Here is a 25003-nt window from a genome sequence, read left to right on the forward strand (position 1 = left end):
CATTGCAGCAACAATGGAGTGGGCCCAGACCCTATACAACTGCATATTGCATTAACTTGGTTTGTGTTCTTAACTGTTTGTATAGTGTGAACTATACAGCTAGACATCTCTGTGGGAGCTAGGTAAGATTTATCTTTGTTTGAATTGGGAAGGCTGGGGGATCCGCTATCTAAAAATGTTCAGCCTACATCCTTTGGCTGTGCGCTATTAGCTGGGACGATAGCTGTAGGCAAAGTGAAAATGAATTGATAGCAGAGATACAATTTTAATGGGAGGGTAAGCAATTTCTTAGCTCTCCAAAGGAGATAGATCTAAAATTGGTTGAAATTATTAGAATTGTGATCGATTTTTTTTTTTCAAAAAGAGTTGGGTGGGAAAACTTGACAAGGATTTAATAATTTGTATCCCCTATAATTTGACAAGTATTAGGTCAACCACCTTATTGTACTATGCAACAGTGTTCAAGAACACTTTGCACCAAAAGCCCCAACACTGGCTCTGTGAATGTGTCCATTGATTTTCCCGAAACAAGTTCACTTCCTGTGTGGCTTACCTCGATAAACAGTGAGCTGAGGGGATACCAATAAACTTGAGTGAATATGGTTTTTTTGATCCAATGGCAATTCTAAAAAAAAAAAAAAATTTAAATATTTTCCATCAGGTCAAACCAAATCTGATATTTTGTGGTATCTTTGCTATATTGATTAAGCCAATTTCAGGTGGGTTCCAGAGAGGGATTTGAGCCTGGGTTTCCCTAAGGCTACATCTACGCTGCACTGTAGTTTGAAATAAGATATGCAATTTGAGCTACACAAATTGCATATCTTATTTCGGAATAACTTGTTTCATTATCACTTTCTACACAGCACCAAATTTAAATTGAAACACCTTGGCACTGGTGTATGTAACAATTTGTAACTTGGAAATTAAGTTGCCTTCCCATGTGAGTATATCACCTTGAGTGAAGGAGCAGCACCAGCACACACCACCGGCCTCCTCTGGTCATTTTGTGAACAGCCAATTAGTTTCAAATTCAAAAATGTTTTTGGGGTTGACCTAAACTTAATTTCTCATGCAATAAACTATTTGTCTAAAAACTTTTACCGCTTACAGTACAAACATGGGAGAGCTGATTTCAGATCTTATCAAAAACTTCAAGTTGCCAGTATCCAGGCTTCTTGCTGTCCATGTAGGAATCATGTCCTGCAGTGCTGAGAGAGCACATTATCTGTTGGCTTCCAGGCACCATAGATGAATGAGAAAATCCAGGATCTGTGCATGTGTAATGCCAACGGGTGGAACCAAACCTGGGACCTCTGGTGCACGAGTCTCTACTGCTAGAACAGACTCATTCTTCTCTTTCTGTAAGTGGTCTAAGTGTTACTACATGGGACAGGGAACTGCACCCAGTAGATGTTTGGGTTAGACGTGCATCAGTTTCCCCCTGCTGCTTGTGCGTGCACTGCAACAGCAGTTCCCCACCGCCAGGTCATGAACTACTGGCTGCCAGGCCACAGCAATCCTGGGGGCCGGAGTTGGGATACCCTGCCCAGCACCTCCCCGCCTGCCATGGCTGTTGGGAGAGGCGTGTCCTGCCCTGTCTCTCAGCCAACCAGCACTGGGTAGGCGTGGAGTCTCCTCCCGGACATGGAAGCGTGGTTTGCTGTGATGTGGGAGGGCCGTGCAGAGCATGGCATAGCAGCCGTGACCCAAGCAGCAGCGCTCAGCTGGTGCCTAGAAGCCAGCACAGAGCTAGGTGAGGAGGCTGGGGCAGGTGCTGGTGGCTCTGGGGGTGGAGCTAGTGCTGGGTGGCGCTGGGAGTGGGGGGTCTTTAAGCAGCCCGGGGCTGGCACTGAGGGGCTCTGGGACCGGGGCTAATATTGGGGACTGGCCCTTGGGGAGGGCTCTGCGGGTTTGGGTGCAGTGGGGGTCTGGTGGGGAAGGGCTCTAAGGGGCAGGGGGCTGGCACTGAACATATTTGGGATGGGGGGCTGGCACTGGGGGCTCTGAAAGCAGGAGGCTGTCATGGGAGAGTTGGGTGCAGGGGACTCGGGTCAGTGGCTGGTGCTTGGGGATTAGTGGAGGGCTGAGGGATTCTAGGGGTTAGGGCTGGCACTGCAGGTTCTGAGGACCGGGGTGTACCCCAATCTCGGCCTCCAGAGCTGCCGTGAACAGCTGGCTTCAGCTGTGACAGCTGCCTGCCATGTGACATCTGCCAGAGCTGAAGCCAGCTGTTCATGGTGGCTCTGGGGTCTGGGGCTTTTGACGGCTCAGTAACATTTTCTTTGCATATTTGCATGTTCATTATTTGTATAAAGACATGCAAATATGCAAAGAAAATGTTACTGGGTCACCAAAAATTTGTGAATGTGTTTGCCAGTCTGCAGTATAAAAAAGGTTGGGAACTACTGCACTACAAGGCTACAACATCACAACCTGTCTGTCACATGTATTGTAGGGACATTGGCTCTGTTCCGTTCTCCCTACCCCCTGGAATCTGTCAAGTATTTCCTGCAATTTTGTGTGCTGACCACAAAGAGTAGGTTAAACTGAAGCAACTTTGCATTGGAATATGTAATAATTTGTAATAGAAATGATGTACAATTCCCATATGAATGTATCACCTAGACTATGTCTAGACTACAGTTTTTTTTTCCAAAAGAGAATATGCAAATTGTGCAGGAATTTGCATATCTTCTTCAAATCTCACTTTCGAAAGAGGATCTTCCTTAAAAAATGAGGTTTACACGGTTTTTTTGAAAAATGGTTTTTTTCCTCGAAAAAAAAACAAACGCGTCCAGACTACTTTGACTTTTGAAAGATCCTCTTTCAAAATTGAGATTGGAAGAAGATTTGCAAATTCACGCACAATTTGCAAATCCTCTTTCAGAAAAAAATGTAGTTTAGCCGTACCCCTAGAGTGACTGCTCTCTGGCATGCCATGCCCACTCTCACAGCAAGCATTCCACAATGCACATGTGGAACAGGCCCTCATGTGTGAGCATGAGGAAAATCTTTTAACCTCACTGGGCCTACGTTTGCTCTTGCCACTCACCTTGTGCAGTTGATGCTGCCTGGGGAAGGTTCTAAGTCAGCAAGGCATATTGCTTTATGCCATGTTGCAAAGATGCAAATGATGAGAACAAGTGCTAGGTAGAAGAGAATGGGACTTAGCTGTATCTCACTTTCCCCATCTTAAATTAAGCAAAATAACACACCAGAAAGGCCTGAATCTTAATTAAATAATGTATTATATTCCAGCTTAATGACTGTATTTCCTCTTTAAGACAGTAAAACTTGTGTTTTTTTCTTCAAGTAAAGAACAGCATTACATTGAATTAGCTTTCAGGAAGAGTGACTGAACAAATCCAATACTCTCTGACTCTCCAGTTAATCCAAGTAATCAGAAAATTAGAAAAAAAATCACATAATGAGCACAAAATGTCATTGCAAGGTGGAGATGGGGTAAGGAAAAAACAGTTTATGTGCCTCCTGACTAAATATCCTCCACCTAATCCCGTGGTTTATCAAATGACTAAAACAGCCTAGTGTTTGACAGAGAACAATTTACCTCCCCTCCTATGAATAAATCAGGAAAAAAGTGCTTTGTTAATTCAGTAGATTGAGAAAAGGCTGTCACATGCCAAGTCAGTAACTTTAGTAATTATAAAATAAGCTGGATGGAGAGACAGAACTTGTTTCAATTGCTTTTCATTATCCAGTGCTTCAGAGTAGTTAATAAAAGCAGCAGGCAAAAGAAATTGGGAATGTTTGTCCAATATTTTCCTGTATTTAAAATTTTTCACACACTCTTACTGAAACTTTAAGACCATCTCTTTAGAGCCTGGAACTGATTTGTCTGGTTAGGTTTCCCTGTGTGTGCATGTTATAGGTTATTCTGTCACATAGCTGACAAGACGGTATTTTGTTCTGCTTGTTGAAACATGAATAAAACATTATTTCTCTGTTTCTGATTTGTTTACTGTACAAACTGTTCTGTACTAGAATTTAGATAGAATAAAAGTTTTTTTTCTGCTGAAATTGCTAGTAAATGTAATAGATTCCCCACCACTTTGATTTCTGCTTAGAGACTCTTGCTTATTGTATTGGCTGGTTTACATCAGTTAAAGATTTGATACAATATCTTTAATGCATAAATCAGAGGGATCTGGCTTTTGTTGTCATTTTTAAATACCTCTGGCTTTTGCACCTCATCTAACAAGAAGATGGGATTTCAGTTTCCCCAGCTCTCATACAAAAAGATCATTACTTTAGAAAACTAGAGATTTGCAATTGAAAGATCAATATCAACAGGTGTGTTGTAAGCAAAACTCGTGAAGTCATTCTGCCGCTCTACTCTGCACTAGTTGGGCCTCAGCTGGAGTACTGTGTCCAGTTCTGGGCGCCACATTTCAAGAAAGATGTGGAGAAATTGGAAAGGGTACAGAGAAGAGCGACAAGAATGATTAAAGGTCTAGAGAACATGACCTATGAAGCCAGGCTTCATGAACTGGGCTTGTTTAGTTTGGAAAAAAGAAGATTAAGGGGGGACATGATAGCGGTTTTCAAATATCTAAAAGGGTGTCACAAGGAGGAAGGCGAAAATTTGTTCCTCTTGGTTTCTGAGGACAGGACAAGGAGTAATGGGCTTAAAGTGCAGCAGGGGAGGTTTAGATTGGACATTAGGAAAAAATTCCTAACTGTCAGGGTGGTCAAATATTGGAATAAATTGCCAAGGGAGGTGGTGGAATCTCCCTCTCTGGAGATATTTAAGAACAGGTTAGATAGACATCTGTCAGGGATGGTGTAGGTGGAGCTTGGTCCTGCCTTGAGGGCGGGGGGCTGGACTCGATGACCTCTCGAGGTCCCTTCCAGTCCTATTATTCTATGATTCTATGATTCTATGATATTTCAGAGAAGCAGATTTACTCCATGCCAAATTGAACAGGCCTAAGACTTGGCAGGAACACACCAGAATTGGATAACTGTATTAGTATTTGGCAGGGGGCTTCTATAACAGTAATGCTTCAACTACCTGAACGGTGGTTTCAACAAGGATGGAGAGAGGCTGATCTCAGTGGTGACAGATGACAGAATGAGGTGCAAGTTTCAGTGGGGGAGGTCCAGGTTGGATATTAGGAAAAAACTATTTTAGTAGAAGGGTGATGAAGCACTGGAATGGGTCACCTAGAGAGGTGGTAGTAGTTCTATCCGTAGAGGTTTCTAAGGGTACGTCTACACTGAAACATTATTTTGAAATAACGAGCACTATTCCAAAATAACTTAATCCACATCTACACAGCAGGGAGTTATTTCAAAATAGTGTCAAAATACTGTCAAGCTGGAGGACTTCTTACTCCGTCTCCTATAACCCTCATTGTATGAGGAATAAGGGAAATTGGAGGAAGGGTGCTCCATTTGAAAATAAGTGCTGTGTAGACACTCTCTATTTCAAAATAAACTATTTCAAAATAAGATACGTAATTGATGTAGCTCAATTTGTGTAGCTTATTTTGGGGTAAGCCCTGCAGTGTAGACACACCATTAGTTGGGATTTGTTCTGCTTTTAGTAAGCAGTTTTTCTTGATGACCTCCTGATGTCTCTTCCAACCCAAATCTTCTGTGAATCTATGATTCTATGCTTACAAAAAGGGAAATGGCTAATAACAGAAGCCATCTGCAGTGGTCTTGCAGTAGTGACTGGTAATTCTGTTCAGGCTCTGCATGTTGTGAGTTGATCAATTGATTATAAAAGGTATCAGGCTGAGCATTGGCTACAGAAATGTGCAAGTTGCAAATATAACAAGCCCTGCCTGTGACTGGGAAGCTTTAGTGGCAGTATTCTTGCTCTTACAGGTTGACAGGCACTACTTTCTGCAATGTCTGGAATCTGGGGGTCATGGGAGGACAACCCTTCATAGCATAATTAGACACGATGGTCACATCCTGATTGGGGGCCTCTGAGTGCTGGTGTGACAAAAATTATATAAACTTTTATAAATGGTCAGAAGAGAAGGCCGGGCTACCAGGGCCATCCTTAGGATATATGGGGCCCTGCGCAGTACTATTAAACTGGTGCCCCTATGCCCTACAGCAGCCCCAGGGCAGGGGGAATGATGATGGTTTTAGAGATGTGATTTTATAATCTTCAGCAACACACTAATTAAATATTTTAAACCAAAGTTTAAACTAAGATCCTATATACTGACACAGTATATTTAGAAACTGCAAGTATGTACCTGGGGTTGGCAAATGCCTGTTGAATGGTTTCATTACCACTTGAATAGTTCTTTCACAGGTTCAGTGTTCTAATAGCTCTGCCAGACTTTTTCACTTTTAAGTTAACTAGAGTCACAGAATGGAGATTGAAAGAGGCAGGCAAGTAGACATTAAGACCCAGGGGTGCCCCAAATTTTCAGGTGTTCTGTGCAGCTGCATATTTTGCATATGGGTAAGGATGGGTCAGGGTGCCACAGAGAGACTGGGAAGAGTTGAGGATCCAGCAGCTTTCTCCAGTTTGGAAATCAGTTGAGGAAAAGGGTATGTTACTGGAGACATGTCCCAGTAAGGAGATTTGATTGAGGTGGTGTTCTCCTAGCTTTTAGGGTTCCCTCCTTTGGATCTGATACATCAGAACATAGTGTGTTTTTCTCTTTTAGGACCTGCACTGCTCACTTGTAAATGTGATGATTCAACAGAGAATATGAGAGTGCAAAATAGAATAAATGTACTTGCAGTGTGTGGCAGACTTAACATCGCCAGAAAAGCATTAACTGTGGTAGTATCTTCACTATCAAATGTTTGGCTTGGCAATCGTGTATTGTATTATTTCTGAAGAAGTGAATTTAATTTGGTGTGGATTAAGACTGAGGGGAAATTGGCGTAACTCACAAGGATGTTGAGAGTTAACTCATTAACATTTGTGAGGAGCTATGACTATGAGCACCAACATAATGCCTATTCAAATGAATAATTACATTCCACACACTCTGAAAGGAACACGAGACCTGAGTAGTTCAACCATTGTACATCCTTGATTGTTGTAAAGGCCAATCAAAAAGTACAAGTCAGATCTGAGAACACTTTGGCTATATAACGTTACAGGGCACATACAGGTAACCCTGGAAAGTTAAGGAAAACTGTGTCTATGAATGAGAAAATGTGCTCATGTTCATACAAACATAAACAGGCCATGTGTGTAAGGTTTACAAGTTGCATTTAAAGCAGGCCAATTGTTTGAATTCTCTGCAAAGTGGCATTCGGAAGGCTCCTAAAGCTGTCTGGAGCAACCTAATCCGTGATGGAATGAGAGAATTATTTAACCTCAGCACTAAGTTTATGATTTGGAGCCAGTCAGTCTTTCCAGGGAGATATCACTGCTGACACTAGGCACATGGATTGCTAAATAATGTTTACTTCCATTGCAAGCTGGAAAAAAAAAGTATGTTCACATTTGTCTTTGAATGTTGATGACTCTGGGGTTAATTGAATGAACAACAGACAATGAAACTGCTGGAGAATGAATCACTGACAATCAGCTACATAACTAGTTTTGAAAATGTATGCATGTACTTCTGCCTCAATGCAAAACTCAAGAAAGTGCATAGATTCTAGGCTATTATAACCTTTTCTACATCGTGTCAGCACATTTTCTAGCATATTAGAGGTGTATATGTTTCTGAATTGTACAGATAATGCAAGTCATGAATAAATATTGACAGCAGAAATTGCTTTCTTCTGAGCCTTAATTTGCAATTTTTGTCTGCAAATGGCATCAGTGCTTGTATCTTGTATACAACTCCTTTTGGTAGTGTTATCGTTATTCAGCACTTAGCAATGCTCAGCCAGTCATATCACTCAAACAACTGGCAGGTGTCTTGTTCTACAGATGGATAAACAGTGGCACATGTTAAACTGCAGCATATCTAGAAGATGTGTGTATCAGTGTGGATTTGTTGACCATCCAGCCATCTGTCAGATTGTCTTTAGAGCATGGCCCACTGTGGTTTGACAATGAGCGAGAATGGTGTAGTTATCGGTATTAGGTTCTTAATCGTCCTCGTTGTGTCCCTGTGCAGCTTCATCTATGGAAATCTAAATTAGATGGGCAGATGTATAGTCTGGGAAATGGTCCAGATTATTCTTTAAATATCAAAGGGTTCAACACTGGCCACATTAAACAGTGTCCTCCTGGATTATGCCATTGCTTTGAGTACCACTAAGGAGGTGCTTTGAGTAACGTAATGGTGAGGAACTCAGAGATAGTGTGTTGAAAAGAAAAAATATATCATTTTTCAGAAATCAGAGTTGCTGATCCTGAGCTCTCTGCTTTTTAAGGTACTTAAAGGTCTTTCTAGACTGAGACATTTTAGTGCTGCAGTACAGTTAGGGGCTATGCCCTGGTCTACATTACCAAGCCTGTTATTTAGAAAAACTCCCCTTATTTCAAAATAACAAGCAGAACATCCATACTCCCAAGCCCATTATTTTGAAATAACAGGGTACTTATTTCAAAATAACAACTCCTGCTTTCCACGAGGAATAACACTATTTCAAAATAGCTATTTCGAAATAGCGGTAGTTTGGATGCTCCACTGCTGCTGTTTCAAAATAACTACTCCTCAGAGGCCGTGTCCAGACTCAGGGGTTTTTTCGGGAAAAGTAGCCTTTTCCTGAAAAAACTTCCCCTGCGTCCAGACTCAAGCCGCGTTCTTTCGAAATTATTTCGAAAGAACGTGGCTTTTCTTTCGATGGCGGTAAACCTCAATTTACGAGGAAGAACGCCTTCTTTCGAAAGTTCCTCTTTCGAAAGAAGGCGTTCTTCAATGTAAAGAGGCCGTCTTCAAAAGAGAGCATCCAGACTCGCTGGGTGCTCTCTTTCGAAAAAGCGGATTTCTCTTTCGAAAGATCCGCCTGCAGTCTAGACGCGATCTTTCGAAAGAGGCTCTTTCGAAAGATGCTTTCGAAAGAGCCTCTTTCGAAAGAAGCCTGCAGTCTAGACATAGCCAGAGTGATTACAAGTAATTACTGGTCAGGGCTTCCTGGGGCTGTGGATCAAGGTGGCATGTCTAGAGCCTGCCTTGGACTAATTTTGAGGCTTCCTTGTAGTGTTATTTTGGGAGTTATTATTTCAAAATAAATTATTTTGAAATCATTTCCTAGACATGCTCTCTGATACTAGTCTGAAAGTCAAGAGGTATGGGATCTATCCTGCACTCTGCTATTGGGTTGCTGGACTGCTCCACCATGAGTCTCCCAACCCCTGGGGCCCTTTTGGTGGGGGGAATGAACCTCCTCTCCCCCTAATTTGTACAGGAACATTGCTGGCTGCTCCCCTTCATCAGGGAGCAAAGAGAAAGTGCACAGTTTTCTGCATTTCTCACTCCGGCTGGGGAGCAGATGAACCTGGACTTGCCCTAGATAGGGAACATGCACCCTTCCCCCAACTGTGGCTGCTGCAGTTGCAGTGGCCAGAGAGTGATGCTTCTCACCTGAAGCCAAGCTTCTGAAATAAGAGATGGTTGGGGTAGTCCTCTCTCCGATAGGCAACCTGCATACTGAACCCCTAATCACTGCCCACACCCCAGAGCAATGATTTAAATTAAGCATGTCCATTTTTTTTGTACATTCCAAAAACAAAAATTAATTGAGTTAAGGATCTGACTAAATCTTCTAGCATAATTATATAACAACAAAAACTCTACGTAGGTGCTGCCTTAAAATCTTTGTTCTTCCATTTATACTAAGCTAGAGATCTGTCCTAGAAATGGGTGTCCTTTCTTCTCTGCTCTTATAGTAGTTAATAAAAACATTCTGTTAGTCTGTTTTCTGTACAAAATGTATGAACCAGGTGGTTAAATATTTAATGGTTCTAAGTATATGGCAGAGTATGTGATGAGTAGGAACTTCACTAAAAACCATGTCCAAACACTGTAATGGGTTCAAATCCCAGACATCCCAAGCTGGCTCAGTACTTTATGCAGTAAATCAGAGTTGTCCCAAGATGCACACAGGCCTGGGCTGCTGCATGCACTGACAAGATTAATTACAGACCTCTGAACCTGATGTGTTTTCCTAATATCCAACATCGCTTTCATTTTCCTCATGGAAGTTGATATATGAGGCTTGCTCTTGTATAATTCAACAAAGCTCTTTGAGGGTGGAACTGTTTTTAATATTTCTAAATGCTAGAGAATTAACAAAGTGAGTGATAAGAAGCACAGCAGTTTGTTTAGAGTCATTTCTAGTGATGGTGCAAAGAAAGAAAGAAAATACAATTATTTCCAAAATGTCAGAACATTGGAGAACGAGGAACACCAGTCACACCCACTCCCACACATGCAAACCAAGGGCTCTCGCTATCATTCTACATAGGTTCCCTACATCCAGCTGTAAAGAGCATGGCAGTTAGAGCCATCTGATCACTGCACTCCAAGTTCATACTCTGTCCTGGTATTCAAAAAGCTGTAAATGTTAAAGTTTGAGTTACAAGCTGCTTTTTCAAAATCTAGCCAATTTTATTTTAAAAACTCTGTTTACTTAAGCTCTTTGTGGCCGTCGCTTTCAATAGTAATTAATTCTCTGCTTTTTATAGCCCCTGAAATTGTTTTGCACATGATACTATATTACTCTGGGAGAATTAGTAAATATGAAAAAAAATGTGATGTACTATCTCCAGAAAAGCAACACTGGATTTTATTCAGGGATAATGAGCTAAGGTGCCCTGAATTCTTTTCACAGTATTTTAACAAACATTGGATCAGATTCTGCTCTGACACTGAAGTTAATCAAGAATCTGCCAAAGTCTGGGTAGACACACTTGTGTAAAACTCATTTAAGCGCTTAGAGCATAATATAATGCACAATAAAGTTGGAAGGAGCCCCATTTGACTTCAATGGCTTTGAATCAAACCCCAAACCAGGGGTTGGGAACACAGAGTTAGCCACTGGTGAACAACAAGATGCTTTATTCAACTGAGCATCTGCAGGCATGCTGCTCCCAGCTCCCAGTGGTACTCGTTCACCATTCCCAGCCAATGAGAGCTTCAGGAAGTGGTGTGGACTGGGTCACCGCTTCCCACGGCTTCCATTGGCTGGAAATGGCAAACCATGGTCACTGGGAGCTGCAAGAAGCCATGCCAGTGGATGCAGTAATAAACAAACCATCTGGTAGCCTGCCAGTGGATGACCCTTACAAACTATGTGTGGCCACGGGGCCAGAGGTTCTTCACCCTTGCCCATAAACAACTTGGTCAAGACCTTGAAGTCTGTTTTACAAGTAGGATTTAACCACATGCATTTGAATGATGTGGCGTAGGCTTTAGCACACAACCATCCTTTCCCTTTTAATATTACAAGTTGAATAATTGTGTATGTATATGTGTGTATAAATTATAGAGTATGTGCATGAAACACAATACATATTCTGTTACGTAGTGGAGCATGCAGCATACCTCATGGTGGTATGCTCAAAAATTGCAGAACAGTGTGCCACAATAAGCACCATTTTAAAAGAAAGAAAAAAAAGCTAGAGTCATGAGAACCATAAAAGTATCCGGACAGAGACTGAGCATTTAAAGTACTCAGGAGGATGTAGACACATACCTTGTGTTACTTTTAATAAAATATCAGATGTAAAATCCAGGACAGGTTTACACTATCACTTAAATCAAAGTCATTTACATTGCCCAGGGGTATGAAAATGACACCCTCCCTGAGCATTATGAGTTACATTGACTAAAAGTGCTGTCCATACTAACATGCTCTCCTGCTGACACAGTTTCCTCCTCTCATGGAGGGAGTAATTATGCCAACAACAGAGTGATTGTTGCATCCTGCATCTTCACCAGATGTTGTACATTGGCACAACTCCACCAGAGTTGCTGTACCACTGTGGTGTGGTAGTGTAAGCTTGCCCTCAAAAAGAAACTTCCCTCATACTCTGATAAAAGTAGAATTTTGTCTTCCCCTTAAATATCCTGGGTTAAAGTATGAGGGCACATACAAGCTTTCCTGCAGTTTCGACTCAGGGCGAATGAAGAGGGATTCATGCTGCAAAACTGAGTGTGAATGCTGCCAGGAAAAACTTAAAGGACTTGAGTTTGCACTAATCTCAGTATCCTTAAGACCATGACCATAACACTCATACAACGGATGAGATATACAGCACAACGAATTATTGTACACTGCTCTTTGTATCCCAAGAGTATGAACTATGGGGCAATGTAGAGGTGACCTAAATCAGGTGACATGAGCTCTGGGCAGTGAAATTGCTAAGGTTCAGTGCCTTGGAATTCTTGCTGCTAGAAAGGGAGACTACCTGTATATACTATTGGCAACAAAAGAATCCGAAATTCTAATAGCTAACTTGGCTCTTATTGCTTCTTAATCAATAAGATGCCAAGACATCTGACCTTAGCACTGTAAAACTGTGTATCAAAAATGTATTTAATTAACTAGACGGTTTTTTTAAAATTACTACTGAGTAAATAATTTATTTATTTGTTTGTTTGCTGGCCAACCTGAAAAATCAGGGGGAACAGAACTTGTCATGTGTCATTCCAAAACCAGAAATTTTTAGTGAACCAAAAAGTAAAATTTAAAACAAATCAAATTGAACAAGCCATTTTGTTTAGAATTATTTGTTATACATTTTTAACAATGGAAAAAATAGGTAAAATTAGAAACAAAAGCCTGTTTTCAATTAGAAAATTAAAAATTTTCATTCCAAAAATGTAAATTAAAGACTTCTTTTTAAGGGGGAAGGGAAATAGGGAAGTTGTGTTTTTATCAAACAATTTAAATTCAATATAAATTCCCAAAATATGTCAGTCAACACAAGTCTGCATTGTTTGGGGGTTTTATTTAAAATGCATTGTCCAGATTTTTCTTTTCCCTTTTAGTTCTTGAAAGTTTAATTCATACAAACTATGGTCTAATGGAGATATTCAGCTTTGAATCCTTTTAGCTGAACTAAAAGATGAATTCTCTGACGATTTCCTCGAGAAGTAGATAATATCAAGTTATCAGTAAGATAGGTGCCTTATCTATGTAGGATGGATAGCCATCTGAGATGAATAATAACTTCTGAATGTTAGTTTAGCTATTTTGGGTTATTATGAACTAAAAATAGTGGAAACCTTTACAATATGTCTCATGATTTGTCTCCACAGGACATTACAGTTTCCAGACAGCATTAATCTGCTAACAATTCTGATGTAAAGGTATTGTTGATGCATTGCGTACAGTGGTGGTACAAGTAAGTTCTTATTTTCTTTTAAAATCTTTCTTACTGAAATTTAACTAAGCAATATAGGGACCAAAACATAGTTTTAAGATTCAAAGATCTGGATACAGCAAGTTCATTGAAAGGGTGCTCCTCTGAATCATCTGTTATACAAAATAATTTATTTCCTCCATACATGTATGTGATTTCTTTATATTTTTAAACTTGTTATTACAGTTGCTGCTTGGTAATTTTTACCATATATATTTTTAACAAATATTCTTTCTAGCGCCTTACTCAATCTCATTATCGGTTAATTTCTCTTTTGTTATAATTGTTGGCATGAACTTAAACTCTGCAGCACCTTTTTGCTCTTCACTAGAGAATGTTGTTACCGTATGCTGTTACAAAGGGTTTTCAGAAGCATACCAATGAAGCTGTAATCATGGCTAGTTCAAAAGCTTCTAATGGGCATGGTGATGGGTAATTGAAGTATGGAGAAGAGACAATCATGAATTATTGCATTTTTTTAGTATTATTTTATATGCCTAAGATGAAACTGAGGGTCAGGAAGAGTAAATGTAATCATTCTCCCTGTTCTTTGCAAAATTATGTTCTTCACTTAAATAAACACTGTAAAGGACATGCATGCAAAACAATGGTGTTTTTTCAAGAAAAGAAACTAATCTAGAATGAAAGGGATACATTTTAATTGAGGACCGTGATTGAAATTTTCAAATCTATTCATGAATTTTAAGCTTCAAGAATCTCCAGTAGACCCATCAAAACAAAAGCATGTCACAATCTTTTTTCAGGGTCAAATATGTCTATTTGATTTTTTTATGATTTTAATTAAAACTTACCAAACAGAACTATTTGGAATTGTCCATAAACCACTGCACTCTTGGTATAAGTGGCCACAGTTCTCCCCAGTCATTAATGGTTGTCTCCATTCACCTCAGGCTTGAACAGCTAATTTGACTATAGATGTTATTTTCAGTTCTGTGCGTTGCCAGATCTCATCATGAACAAGCTTCTTTTTCTGGTGATCCTGCATATGCAGTTTGTTTTATTTTGTTTTCTCCCAAAACTGTTATTGTGATTTCACTGTAGGATCAAGATAGCCTACAAGAGAAAGAACCCAATGTTTGTGAAATTTCTGTGTGTGTGTGTGGGGGGGGGGGGTTGGAGGGGAGAGGGTTGAGAGATAAAGGGACCTTAGACCCAATGGAAAGGTTTCTAAGCTGCAGACTCTGTGGATTGTGTTCTAGGATTTGTAAGGAACATTAAAGATTTACCATCTTACTTAAATTATGCAAAGGGAAGTTCTTGCCTACGTTAATTCTGTTATTTCTGTAACTGACTGTGAATGTTTCTAACTAAATTCTGCTGTGTGGTAATGTGATCTGTCTTTCTGATTTCTTGTTTGCATGGATAATAATGAAAAAAATCCTAACTAATTAATTTGGGCTTTTTCTGTAGAAATGTCAGCCTTTTAATAGAATGTTTGATAATTTAGTCAAAGTGTTAGATTCCATTAAGTCATAGAATGTCTGGTAATACAAACTAGGGAACACAGTGAGGATCACATGAATACATTCCTCTTCTGGAACAGTATGAAATTCCACTACCCCTTCATAAAGCTAACATATTCTGGCTTTGTGTGGGGAAGGTGAATGGCATGAAAGATTTGCTTCTGACCTGTCAGCACCTACCACTATAGCTGTTATTCTAGCCCAGTGTTTCCCTAATGGTGTTCCTAGCTAAACTGGCATTACACAGGGACACTTATCGTGGCAAACACATATGAAAATGGTTTTCGATAAAATTCATAAATGAATGAAAATTCTATTCCATTCCAATAATTCAGGTTGTAATGGAATTTTTTTCATGGAACTCCTATTTTCACTTTGCGAAATGAATACAAGCAGAGAGAGGGTAAGTTTAGAAGATAGGATACACAAAGAACAAGTTAAAAATCACGTAGGAAAGTTAGATGTCAGCAAGTCACCAGGTCCTGATGAAATGCATCCCAGGATACTCAAGGAGCTGATAGAGGAGGTATCTGAGCCTTTAGCTATGATCTTTGAAAAATCATGGCAGGGGAGATTCCAGAAGACTGGAAAAGGGCAAATATTGTGCCCATCTATAAAAAGGGGAATAAGAACAACCCAGGAAACTACAGACCGGTCAGTTTAACGTCTGTCCCAGGGAAGATAATGGAGCAGGTAATTAAGGAAATCATATGCAAACACTTGGAAGGTAATAAAGTGATAGGGAATAGCCAGCATGGGTTTGTGAAGAACAAGTCATGTCAAACTAATCTGATAGCTTTCTTTGATAAGATAACGAGCCTTGTGGATAAGGGAGAAGCGGTTGATGTCATATACCTAGACTTTAGTAAGGCATTTGATACGGTCTCGCATGATATTCTTATTGATAAACTAGGCAAATATAACTTAGATAGGGCCACGATAAGGTGGGTGCATAATTGGCTGGATAACCGTAGTCAGAGAGTTGTTGTTAATGGTTCTAAATCCTGCTGGAAAGGGATAACAAGTGGAGTTCCTCAAGGGTCTGTTTTGGGACCCGTACTGTTCAATATCTTCATCAATGATGTAGATATTGGGATAGAGAGTACGCTTATTAAGTTTGCAGATGATACCAAACTGGGTGGGGTTGCAACTTCTTTGGAGGATAGGGACATAATTCAAAATGACCTTAGCAAGTTAGAGAAATGGTCAGAGGTAAACAGGATGAGGTTTAATAAAGAGAAATGCAAAGTGCTCCACTTAGGAAGGAACAATCAGTTCCATACATACAAGATGGGAAGCGACTGTCTAGGAAGGAGCATGGCGGAAAGGGATCTAGGGGTCATAGTGGACCACAAGTTGAATATGAGCCAACAGTGTGATGCTGTTGCAAAAAAAGCAAATATGATTCTAGGTTGTATCAACAGGTGTGTTGTAAGCAAAACTCGTGAAGTCATTCTGCCACTCTACTCTGCACTAGTTAGGCCTCAGCTGGAGTACTGTGTCCAGTTCTGGGCGCCACATTTCAAGAAAGATGTGGAGAAATTGGAAAGGGTACAGAGAAGAGCGACAAGAATGATTAAAGGTTTAGAGAACATGACCTATGAAGCCAGGCTTCATGAACTGGGCTTGTTTAGTTTGGAAAAAAGAAGATTAAGGGGGGACATGATAGCGGTTTTCAAATATCTAAAAGGGTGTCACAAGGAGGAAGGAGAAAATTTGTTCCTCTTGGTTTCTGAGGACAGGACAAGGAGTAATGGGCTTAAAGTGCAGCAGGGGAGGTTTAGATTGGACATTAGGAAAAAATTCCTAACTGTCAGGGTGGTCAAATATTGGAATAAATTGCCAAGGGAGGTGGTGGAATCTCCCTCTCTGGAGATATTTAAGAACAGGTTAGATAGACATCTGTCAGGGATGGTGTAGACGGAGCTTGATCCTGCCTTGAGGGCGGGGGGCTGGACTCGATGACCTCTCGAGGTCCCTTCCAGTCCTATTATTCTATGATTCTATGATTCTATGAAATTTATGAATTTTATCAAAAACCATTTTCATTTGTGTTTGCCACGATAAGTGTCCCTGTGTAATGCCAGTTTAGCCAGAGAGTGGGGATGATGATGTCACTACTCAGCGCTGTGCGCACAGTCAATCAGTTCCGCAAAATTATTTTGAGTTCAAAAGGGTTCCGTGGCCAAATAAAATTGGGAAACATGTTCTAGACAATAGGGTGCATTAGCTGCCACAGATTTCCCATACTCTTTCCCCCACTCCACATTAGTACAAATTCACTTGCTCTAATGTCTCCTTCCATATCTAGTTATGCGGTGCTTAAAGGAACCTCTGTTCATACTGGCTCAGCATATGCCTGCCCATGTCATAGAAGGGCAATGCAAGATTAGATAACATCCTTAATGAGGGCTAGAATTAGTCTGACCCTAGCACAGATGGGGGAAGAGTACAAGGAGCCTTTTCCATTGTCTTGTGATTACTGGAGATCTGGTTTCCACCAGAAGGGACTACTCACTTCCTGTGCAAATCATCCCAAACTGGGTGGGAAGTAGCTGGGACCATGATACCACACCTTTCTTCCCCCGCCTCCTTCCACCTCTTTCCAAGCTGGTTGCATGTGGCAGAGTGGTTCTGTGCATGTCAGGTAGGAAGGAGAAGGACTGTAGCCTGAGACAGCATGGCTCCATATATTCCGAATTTTGGTTAGAGCATCGTACGCAGCCTGTGTAACAGGCACATTAGCACTTAGGAAAGCCTATGCTTCAGTAGGCAAAAGGATGTATATTTTACGTGAGGCTGATATAGTTTTAACAGGTTAGCTGGTTGAGATGAACCTCCCTGCTAGGGCTTACCTTAATATACTGATCAGCTGAAGTATATTAAAACAATTACCTTGTCTACACCAAGAATTTAACATGTGTTAACATGTGTAAACCAGCACGTACTAAGAATACTTTTCTCACTTCACCTAGATGTGGCCTAACTCACATATAAGAACATCAATTTATGTTTAACCACAAATCAACCTTAAGTATTTGTGAATGGAAAATAAAAGTTATGGAACAGTAAACACTTCCATTAACTTGATAGTTCCTCTTTAAGTCAGAAAGAGTAAGTGAGATAAAGGCTAAAACCTTGTTTTACTTGTTCAAATTTACCCTGTGCTAGGAAAAATGGTATGAGAGGAATCTTTATAAGCAAAGGTACAGTGTTTGTGATCACAGTGCATAGTTTCTGTTGTCTAAGGCCATGTCTCCACTTGCCATGCCAGAGATTGCTCTTCTGGCATTCAATTTAGGGAGTCTAGTAAAGACCCACTAAATCAAATGCTGAGGACACCCCTCTGCCCCCCATCAGCGCTGATACTCCTTGTAGTCACAAGGAGTAAAGTAAGTCAATGGGAGCATTTGCTCCTGTCAGCCTTCCACTGTGAAGATGGCACCCAGTTCAGCTTAAGGTACGTCGACTCCATTTATGTAGCTGGAGTTGTGTAACTTAAGCTGACCTTCTGGGTCTAGTATAAACCTCACCTCATGCATTCTGAGAGGCAGTTCTCTATTCTAAGTTACAAGTTAGATTGTGCTATTCTAAGGTACAAGTTGTGTCAGCATTGCATTGTTATTGCTGGAAGTATTTTTTGTATTTCATGCTGCATGTGTGCTCATGACCCTTACCAAACCTTCTGAGCTTCAGCCTGTGTCTGATGTAGGCACATAGGTTCTGTAACGAGAGATGCAGGGGGTGCTGCAGCACACTGGAGCTTGAAATGGTTTCCATTGTATCCAGGATTAACACTTTGGTTCAATGGCTCTCAGCATCTCCACTATAAAAAATAGTTCCAGCTCCCCTGTGCATGCAGTAACATTGCCTTAAAATGCTCTTTTTGTGGCACCCCCTTGTTTCTCAGGAATTTACCATGTGCCCTTATTTGGAGAGGATCCATGCAGATCTTGGGAGATGAATGCATGTCTGGGGTAGTCAAAAATCTATTTTGCGGGTTCTGAATATGTGGTCCTTTCACTCTCTGTCCTTTTCAAGCAGAAACCTGCAATGAAGCAAGGCGCCTCGTTGTGAATTACCCTGCTATATATAAGCGAATGGAGCCTACATTAGTTGCAATTAGAAATGCTGCATTGTAAATCTGAGTGCACTCCCAGGAGTTGAGAATGACAGAAGTAGATAACTGCTGAGTCTATCGCACTTTTAAACACTTCAGGGTCCTTATTGGAAGGAATTAATCAATTTTTATCTATAATGCTTTAATGTGGCATTTAAGGGGCTAACTCAGTAAACGCAGCAGGTTTAATCAAGTTCCTCATAGCAGTAAGTATTCTGCAGTAGGTATGGCTGTATCTTCCCTACACATGTAATCTATGTTAGGTCCTAATCCTGCAAATATTTGGTAGTAAATAGAACCAAATAGAACCCTTGTTGATAAGGGAGAAGCGGTGGATGTCATATACCTAGACTTTAGTAAGGCATTTGATACGGTCTCGCATGATATTCTTATTGATAAACTAGGCAAAGATAACTTAGGGCCACGATAAGGTGGGTGCATAATTGGCTGGATAACCATAGTCAGAGAGTTGTTGTTAACAGTTCTACATCCTGCTGGAAAGGGATAACAAGTGGAGTTCCTCAAGGGTCTGTTTTGGGACCCGTACTGTTCAATATCTTCATCAATGATGTAGATATTGGGATAGAGAGTACGCTTATTAAGTTTGCAGATGATACCAAACTGGGTGGGGTTGCAACTTCTTTGGAGGATAGGGACATAATTCAAAATGACCTTAGCAAGTTAGAGAAATGGTCAGAGGTAAACAGGATGAGGTTTAATAAAGAGAAATGCAAAGTGCTCCACTTAGGAAGGAACAATCAGTTACAGACATACAAGATGGGAAGCGACTGTCTAGGAAGGAGCATGGCGGAAAGGGATCTAGGGGTCATAGTGGACCACAAGTTGAATATGAGTCAACAGTGTGATGCTGTTGCAAAAAAAGCAAATATGATTCTAGGTTGTATCAACAGGTGTGCTGTAAGCAAAACTCGTGAAGTCATTCTGCCGCTCTACTCTGCACTAGTTAGGCCTCAGCTGGAGTACTGTGTCCAGTTCTGGGCGCCACATTTCAAGAAAGATGTGGAGAAATTGGAAAGGGTACAGAGAAGAGCGACAAGAATGATTAAAGGTCTAGAGAACATGACCTATGAAGCCAGGCTTTATGAACTGGGCTTGTTTAGTTTGGAAAAAAGAAGATTAAGGGGGGACATGATAGCGGTTTTCAAATATCTAAAAGGGTGTCACAAGGAGGAAGGAGAAAATTTGTTCCTCTTGGTTTCTGAGGACAGGACAAGGAGTAATGGGCTTAAAGTGCAGCAGGGGAGGTTTAGATTGGACGTTAGGAAAAAATTCCTAACTGTCAGGGTGGTCAAATATTGGAATAAATTGCCAAGGGAGGTGGTGGAATCTCCCTCTCTGGAGATATTTAAGAACAGGTTAGATAGACATCTGTCAGGGATGGTGTAGACGGAGCTTGGTCCTGCCTTGAGGGCGGGGGGCTGGACTCGATGACCTCTTGAGATCCCTTCCAGTCCTATTATTCTATGATTCTATGAACATGGAACCCTATTTATTTCAATTGGTCTGTGTGCAGGCACAGGGGTCCATCTATGAATAATGCATAGCAGAACCAAGGTTTCACAAGGTGCTCTGAAATGGTGCATGTAGGACCTTTATGGATATGTGGGATGATGTCTGAATCATGGGCATGCTGGTGAGTGGAGTATATCTCTTAGCGTTGTTGTCTTTTGTGTTTTGCGTCCATAACTTTGTTCATTCAGTACCCAGTTAAATTTCTTTTGGCTTTTACTAGCCTCTCTCTTCTGAGCTCCCAGGCTACATCTACACAGCAGAGCTATTTTGGGATACCTCTGGCTATTCAACATCTTAAAAGCAAACCCATTATATCGAAATATCAAAGGCTCGCTATTCCTATGTCTCTGTAAACCTCATTGCATGAGGGTTAAGGAACGTTTTGGAATAGCACTTTATTTTGAAATAAGATCAAAATAAGCTACGCAATTTGATAGCATAACAAGGCTTGTGGATAAGGGAGAAGCAGTGGACGTGGTATACCTAGACTTTAGTAAGGCATTTGATACATTCTCACATGATCTTCTTATCAATAAACTAAGCAAATACAACTTAGATGGGGAAAATATAAGGTGGGTGCATAACTGGCTGGATAACCATTCTCAGAGAGAAGTTATTAATGGCTCACAATCATATTGGAAGGGCATAACAAGTGGGGTTCTGCAAGGGTCTGTTTTGGGACCGGTTCTGTTCAATATCTACATCAACGATTTAGATATTGGCATAGAGTACATTTATTAAGTTTGAAGATGATACCAAGCTGGGAGGGGTTACAAGTGCTGTGGAGGATAGGGTCATAATCAGGGCTCGACAATTAATGTAATCTACAGCCGTGCAGTGTGGTCAGTGCATGCGCAGTGTGGTGTGTGCATGAGCAGCATGCAGAATCACGTGGCTGGTGAGCAGGGCTCGCCGCCGCTTGGTGAGGCCTGGTCATAATTCAAAATGATCTGGACAAACTGGGAGAAATGGACAAATGCGAAGTGCTCCACTTAGAAGGAACAATCAGCTTCACACATACAGAATGGGAAGTGACTGTCTAGGAAGAAGTACTGCAGAAAGTAATCTAGTGGTCATAGTGGACCACAAGCTAAATATGAGTCAACAGTGCGACACTGCTGCCAAAAATGCAAACACGATTCTGGGATGCATTAACAGGAATGTTGTGAGCAAGACACAAGAAGTCATTCTTCTGCTCTACTCTGTGCTGATTAAGCCTCAACTGGAGTATTGTACCCAGTTCTGGGCACCACATTTCAAGAAAGATGTGGAGAAATTGTAGAAGGTCCAGAGAAGAACAACAAAAATGATTAAAGGTCTATCAAACATGACCTTTGAGGGAAGACTGAAAAAAATGGGCTTGTTTAGTTAGGAAAGAGGAAGATTGAAAGGGGACATGATAGTGGTTTTCAAGTATCTAAAAGGATATTGCAAGGAGGAGGGAGAGAAATTGTTCTCCTTTGTCTCTGATGATAGAACAAGAAGCAATGGGCTTAAACTGCAGCAAGGGGGATTTAGGTTGGACATTAGGAAAATCTTCCTAATTGTCAGAGTGATTAAACCCTGGAATAAATTACCTAGGAAGGTTGTGGAATCTCCATCTCTGGAGATATTTAAGAGCAGGTTTGATAAACATCTATCAAGGCTGGTCTAGATGGTATTTGGTCCTGCTGTGAGGTAGGGGACTGGACTTGATGACCTCTCGAGGTCCCTTCCAGTTCTAGTGTTCTATGATTCTATGAAATTGTGTAGCTTATTTCGAGGTAGGAGTGCTGTGTAGATGCACCATTACAAAAGAATCTGGAGTTTACCTGTGGATTTCCCCCATATTTTAGCAATACATTCTCAGTAAGGATATAAGAAGCTTCCATTCCTTTCTTCAGATTAAGATGATGATCTCTGTGATCCAAAGAAACTCCAATAATCAACACAGTCATTTGCAGATTTCTGGTTTTTTAAGCTTTACTTTCTCCATTTGCGAATAAACCCTGAGAGGCCGTTATCTTCTAGAGTAGATGGTAGTAGAGATGATGTAACATTCTCAGTGGACCCAGGTTGTTATCTGCATAGCAATCAGTCTGAAAGCCTCTGGTATTGCCCTCACAGGGTAACATTTGTACTTTTTACACTGATTTGATATTTTCTGTACATGCTCCAATTTTTTTTTTAGTTTCTACAAGGTTTGTCCATGTTCTTGATTCTGTATCAGGATATTAACATGTTTCTAAGAGATATGGTCGGAGAAGTGTGATATTATCTCCCTTGTGTTCATGAAAACAATGTACCTGAAAAACTGGAAAATGTCATTTTCTAGTTTTAAATGTTTAATCAAAAATAGACTGCACCATACTCATCATGTAGGTGTACAGCACCTGCTTCAGTAAAAAAGATTTAGCAACATCTCTTGATCGGTGTGTGTATGTGTGTGTGTGTAATACCACAGAAACATATCTAATCGTGCTCAGTTATTTTTAGGTTTTTTTACTTGCTTTTCCTAAGGGTAAATATTTTAAAAGAGCACCAAAGTCCCATTTTCACAAGTGACTTTAGATACTGAGAGTCAATGGGAATTAAGTTTTTAAATCACTTTAATGCTTTTGAAAATTTTACCCTAAAGCTAAATGTGAGGGCTGTTACTAGATGGAATTTGTCTTTCAAGAGTCCCTGCTGCAGTTCAGCTGACCTGTGATAAGTGAAGGTGCATGGGCTCTAAAGGGAAGAAGCAGAGAGTTAAAGTGAGAGCCAGGGAAAGGGCTGAAAGCAGAGTTGGTGCTCTCAAAGCCTGAAAGAGGACTCTGGAGCAAGAGGAGGGCCTAGGGCAGGGGTGCGCAACCTGAAGGTGTCGTAGCTGTCTTCCTGGGGGGGGTCACAGTGCTGGGCCGGCTGCCATTTTGTGTTCTTGGCTTGGTGTTCAACATGCGCACAGTGGAGGCGAGGAAAGTGGCAGGGGAGCGGACCGGTTCTTGAAATTAAAGGGGCCACAACAAAATGTTCTGGGTTTTTTTCCTCAACCAAAAGGATTAAAAAAGGTTGAGCACGACTGGCCTAGGGGACTGACCCATAAAACAGCAGGGAGAAGAGCCCAGAACAGGTGGGCATTGTTTGTTATTGTTTAGTTTGAATTTTGGGCTATAGTTTAGGGGACTCTGAAGGACAATGGAGACTGATGAAGAGCCAAAAGTCAAAGAGCTAGAACCTTTTGAGTTACTCTCCTGGACTGTATTTTGTAACTTGAGGTGTCCATAGTAATCAGTTAGTCTGTCACTTTTTCCAGCCTGAAGAAATATTCTTGAGGAGTCCCAGCCAAAGGAAAGAGTGTGGGGCATCTACAAAGCCAAAAAGAGGCACTCCAAGAAGGTGACCTTATTAAAGGGCCTAAATGACCCTGTCTGAGTCTGTCCTCCAGTCTGGTCAGGGGATGGGAGTCCACTAGTAGTGCTGGGAATGTCCCACCTGAACTGGGAGAATTGGCACGTAAGCAGTGGCAAAGCCAGAGTTTATTCCTAAAATTAGCTTACATCCCTGTCAAAGCAATGGCACATAGAAACCTATTAATTTAATTGATGTAAGAAACGACATTTTGACAATTGAAAAAGCCAGTCATTTCCTATATAGCTACTGCTCTGTACATTTGCTTGTTATTATTACAGGCAGTCCCTGAGTTACGCTCTGTCTCTGCTTTGTCCCCCCCCCTTGCCCCTGGTCTGCAGACCAGGGGGAGGGGGGGGGCAAAGCAGAGCCAAGCCGCGGAGCGCGCGATCAGCTGATAGCCCAGACGCGTCTGGGCTGTCAGCTGGCCGGGCGCTCCGCGGCTTGGCTCTGCTTTGCCCCCCCCCATCCCCCTGGTCTGCAGACCGGGGCGGGGGGGGGCAAAGCAGAGCAAAGCCGTGGAGCACGGGGGCAGCGGGACAGCCCAGACGCGCCGTGGCTGTCCTGCTGCCCGCGTGTTCCGCCACTTTGCTCCCCGTCCCCCTGGTCTGCAGAACAGGGGGACGGGGAGCAAAGCAGAGCAAAGCCACGGAGCCCGAGGGCAGCAGGACAGCCACGGCGCGTCTGGGCTGTCCCGCTGCCCCCGTGCTCCACGGCTTTGCTCCAGACACCTGTGGTACAGCAGCTGGGGCGCTGCCAGTTGGTCCCGTAGCGCCACGGCTGAATCAGGACGCCTGGGGCAGAGCAGCTTGGGTGCTGCTGGCTTGGTCCAGTAGTGCCGAGGAGCGGCGGCGCTACTGGACCAACCCAGCAGCACCCCAGCTGCTCTGCCCCAGGCGTCCCCAAGTCAGCCGTTGCTGAAACTGACCAGTGGCTGACTACAGGAAGCTCCTGCCCCGGGCTTCAGCCGCTGATCAGTTTCAGCAGCAGCTGACTTGGGGATGCCTGGAGTTCTTAAGTTGAATCTGTATGTAAGTCAGAACTGGCGTCCAGATTCAGCCGCTGTTGAAACTGATCAGTTTCAGCAGCGGCTGAATCTGGACGCCAGTTCCGACTTACATACAGATTCAACTTAAGAACAAACCTACAGTCCCTATCTTGTACGTAACCCGGGGACTGCCTGTACTTCAAAAATGAAAAATAAAAATCATTTTTATCCCC

At 41.7% G+C, this 25003-nt stretch overlaps 1 long non-coding RNA gene across 1 annotated transcript in view; it reads left to right on the top strand.

Annotated features, from left to right (window-relative positions):
- Window positions 1-13289, top strand: part of LOC142827162 (uncharacterized) — a 531561-nt gene extending 518272 nt beyond the window's left edge. Inside the window, exon 3 of the long non-coding RNA XR_012901630.1 lies at window positions 13173-13289. This is a non-coding gene — a long non-coding RNA (uncharacterized LOC142827162). The remainder of the gene's footprint in view (window positions 1-13172) is intronic.
- The last annotated feature ends 11714 nt before the right edge of the window (window positions 13290-25003 follow it).

Source organism: Pelodiscus sinensis, chromosome 1 (genome assembly GCF_049634645.1).
Source record: "Pelodiscus sinensis isolate JC-2024 chromosome 1, ASM4963464v1, whole genome shotgun sequence".
Lineage (NCBI taxonomy): Eukaryota > Metazoa > Chordata > Testudines > Trionychidae > Pelodiscus > Pelodiscus sinensis.